This window comes from Myotis yumanensis, unplaced genomic scaffold (assembly GCF_028538775.1).
Source record: "Myotis yumanensis isolate MYYU_CA2020_CCGP unplaced genomic scaffold, mMyoYum1.0.hap1 SCAF_3, whole genome shotgun sequence".
Classification (NCBI taxonomy): domain Eukaryota; kingdom Metazoa; phylum Chordata; class Mammalia; order Chiroptera; family Vespertilionidae; genus Myotis; species Myotis yumanensis.
The window spans coordinates 28,015,545-28,019,712 of NW_027223754.1; the positions used below are offsets into that span (position 1 = coordinate 28,015,545).

The 4,168-nt window shown below is 44.1% G+C and overlaps 1 pseudogene; it reads left to right on the top strand.

Moving 5' to 3' along the window:
* Nucleotides 1-698: 698 nt before the first annotated feature.
* Nucleotides 699-3,177, top strand: LOC139005865 (heterogeneous nuclear ribonucleoprotein A1-like; annotated as a pseudogene).
* Nucleotides 3,178-4,168: the final 991 nt, after the last annotated feature.

Below are 4,168 nucleotides of genomic sequence, written 5' to 3' on the forward strand. Positions count from 1 at the left end.
CATGGAAGTTGGCTCTGACTCTTTAAGCACATAGGCAAACAAAGTAAGTCTCTGGGTGGGATAGAGTAGATAGTTGAGAGTTAACAACTTCCTTTTGAATCAATAGTTTCGTGAGCATAAAACTAAAGTGAGGGCCCTTCCAAAGGGAAGGAGCAGTTTATAAAAAAAAAAAAAAAAGAGCCCACCCAGGTGTTGTGGTGGGTGTTGCTCTAGAGCAGCGGAGCAGCTCCTGGAGCTGAAAGCCCTTAAGCCCCTGGCTGCTGGGGCTGTCTGCTCTCCCATGGCATTCTGCACAGCCCTGCCAGGGAGGGTGTCCTCAGTCTGCCTGACAGTGAAGGAGTGGATTCTTGTAGATTATGGCTCCTGGAGATCCTCCCCCTGAGTCTCCTTCCAGTAGTTTGACAATGCATCCCAACCTTCCTGGCTATTTGGGATTAAAGAAGTTCTGATGACATAATACAGAGGGAGCAGGAATGGTTATGAACCTGCCGCCAGCAGAACTAACTGGACCCTTTGGGACAGAAGAGATGGCCATCACTGTTTCAGTTATCCAACGTGGGAATTCAGTTCCCTGAAACACATTCTCTCTTTAATCCTCTTCTTTGATCCTCATGAGCCTTTTAAGTAAGCTCTCTAACGAGCTTCATTTTACTGGCAGAGAAACTGACTTTGAGCCATGCCCAGGTCTCACAGCGAGGATGTGGTATGGCTATGACCCCAATCCCGACAGTTTGGCCCAAAGGTTTGTTATTTCCACCATTACACTATAAAGCATGTCAGAATTTTTTGAAACACCTTTGGACTTGAAATTCAGGAATGGTGCAGTATCTAGTCTCCTGGACTCACATTGGAGATAGGATGAACCCCCAGTTTCAAAGCATAAAAAAGTTACTTACCAAGTCTGCTAGAGCCCACACCAGGACCAGGGTGACTGCAGTCCTCCCACTTGCAGAGCCAGCACAAGAAGTGAGCTGTCCAGACTGCTCCTTCCCTGGAGTCTACTTATGGTAGAGGCACCCAGGGATCTCTGGGAAATGTAGGTGTGGGGCCTTAGGTTGACCTTGTGTGCCTCCTTTCCAAATCAAGTCATTGGAGAAGATTAGAGAGCAGTATTACATAATGAGCCCCAGCCACAGGCTGTGAGGAACATGTCCTGGGTTTGGCACAGTTCCTGCTTTCAAGGAACCTGAAGCCAGATGTGCTGTGTGTAATGTGGATTTGGGAGGGTCCAGGAAAGGCAGACCCATTAAGCTAGAGGAGGCAGAAAATAGATGTTTTAACTCACTCTCTTGGTAATGATACTGTTTTGTCATCAATTTCCATGAGGCCCCTCAGTTTCTATTTTCTTTCCTTTCATCTTCCATCCTCAGCCCCACTCATCACTCCCCACCCCACAAGGCCCTATATACGGTGATTGAAATGAGTCTGCATATATGGTATGAGTGTGATGTGTCTATGGTAGTGTGGTGGTGTTTCTGCTTGTGTTTTTAATTCACAGTAGTGATATTGCTCTATAACTCTTGCTGTTACTTATGCATCTCCCCCTAGACTATGTTTTAAAATCTGTCTATGTGACACAATTGTTGCTTCATGCCCTCTTTTGGGCACAAATGGTTCTATTTCATAGCTCTCCTGTCCTATTGCATGGACTTGGGAGGCCTTCTCTTGTTTTGAGCTCACGCAGGCTAGATGGAGGTGCAACTTAGTGCTCCTGGGAGCACCACTCAGCCCTGGCTGATGAGAGTTGAAGGATAAATGCCCTCAAGTTCTACCTGCTTACGTGGGACTACTCTGGGGCATGAACAACACTGCCGCCCCTCCCGCAGTCATCTCTCTAAGTCAGAGTCTCCCAAAGAGCTGGAACCGCTGCAGAAGCTCTTTATCAGAGATTTGAGCTTTGAAACAACCTGTGAGCATCTGAGAAGCCTTTCTGAGCAATGGGGACGCTCACAGACTGTGTGGTGATGAGACATCCAAACACCGAGTGCTCCAGAGGCTTTGGGTCTGTCATGTGTGCCATTGTGGAGGAGGTGGATGCAGCCATGAATGCAAGGCCACATGAGGTGGGTGCAAGAGTTGTGGAACCAAAGAGAAGATTCTCAAAGAGATGGTGCCCACTTAACTCTGAAAAAGATTATGGTTGGTGGTGTCAAAGAAGACACTGAAGAACATTACCTAAGAGATTATTTTGAACAGTATGGGAAAATTGAAGTGATTGAAATCATGATTGACCGGGGCAGTGGCAAAAAGAAAGACTTTGCCTTTGTAACCCTTGATGATCATAACTCTGTATACAAGGTTGTCATTCAGAAAGACCATCTGTGAATGGCCACCACTGTGAAGTAAGAAGAGCCCTGTCTAAGCAAAAGATGAGATGGCTAGTTCTTCATCCAGCCAAAGAGGTCAAAGTCGTTCTGGAAACTTCGGAGTAGGTTGTGGAGGTGGTTTAGGTGGGAATGACAACTTTGATCATGGGGGAAACTTCAGTGGTCAAGGTGGCTTTGGTGGCAGCCATGATGGTGGTGGATACGGTCGCAGTGGGATGGCTCCAGTGGATTTGGTAATGATGGTGGCTATGGAAGAGGTTCCCTGGTTACTCTGGAGGAAGCAGAACCTGTGGAAGTGGTGGACAGGGTTATGGAATCCAGGGCAGTGGCTATAGCGAGAGTGGCAGCTGTGACAGCTATAACCATGGAGGAGGCAGAGGGCGGCTTTGGCAGTGTTAGTGGAAGCAATTTTGGAGGTGGCAGAAGCTACAAGGATTTCAGCAATTACAATGATCAATCTTCAAATTTTGGACCCACCAAAGGAGGAAACTTTGATTATTTTATTTTCTCATCACCATTTATTTCCTCTATGCCCTCTTCCACCTCCACCCATCCCCCTTCACCCCTGCAATCACCACACTGTCCTCTATGTCCATGAGTTCTCTTTTTTGCTCAATCCCTCTCCCCTACCTCCCCTTCAACCCCTGAGCTGTCTGCCTGCTCTCTATGAGACTGTCTCTATTTTGCTAGGTAGTTCAGTTTGTTCATTAAACTGAAAGGAGGAAACTTTGGAGCCAGAAGCTCTGGCCTCTATGGTGGTGGAAGCCTATACTTTGCCAAACTATGAAACCAAGGTGGCTATGGCAGGTGCAGCAGCAGCAGCAGCTATAGCAGTGGCAGAAGGTTTTAATGACTTCCAGGAAACAAATGTTAGCAGGGGAAGAGAGCCAGAGACATTACAGGGAAGCTACAGGTTACAACAGATTTGTGAACTCAGCCAAGCACAGTGGTGGCAGGGCCTAGCTGCTACCAAGGCCTAGCTGTTATCTATTAGGTAAATTAAAAATAAGAAAAGTAAAAGCTTTTTTTAAGAGAGAAGATTGAACTTTTCTCCTTTTCAAAAAAAATGTTTTATTGATTTGAGGGAGAAAGGAAGGGAGAGAGAGATAGAAACATCATTGAGAGAGAAACATCGACCAGTTGCCTACTACACGCCCCTCACTGGGGATTGAGCCTGCAACCCAGGCATGTGCCCTGACTACGAATCCAACCAGTGACCTTTTGTTTCATGGGTGGACGCTCAACTACTGAGCCACACCAGAGGACTCTTTCAACACTTTAAATATTTCACTTTTTGCTTGCATGGTTTCGGAAAAGAAATTTAATAAAATATATATTTAATAAAATATATATTAAATTTAATAAAACATGTTTTAAACAATATATGCAGAATGGACTATATTTTGTTCAAAATAATAATAGCAATGATGTATTGTGTGATTATGGCTAATTGGTAATTGAAATGAATGATAAGTGTAATGAAGGATGTGAAGAAGGATTTGGAATACTATACAGTATTATAAAATATCTGCATTATATATGAAGCATTACCAGATTAGTTGTGAAAGTATGCTGCAAACTCTTGGGCAAGTAATGCAAACATTTTTTAAATAAGTACCATTGATATGCTAAGAGAAGACAGACATGGAATCCTAAGATGTTATATTAAAACTAAGAAGGCAGAAAAGGCAGGAAAAAAATGCAACAAACAATAAACAGTTAAAAATATGATAGATATGAATCCAACTATTAAGTAACCACTTATATGTGAATAGTATAAATGCACTAATTAAAAGACATACAATCTAGCCCTCGCTGGTTTGGCTCAGTGAATAGAGTGT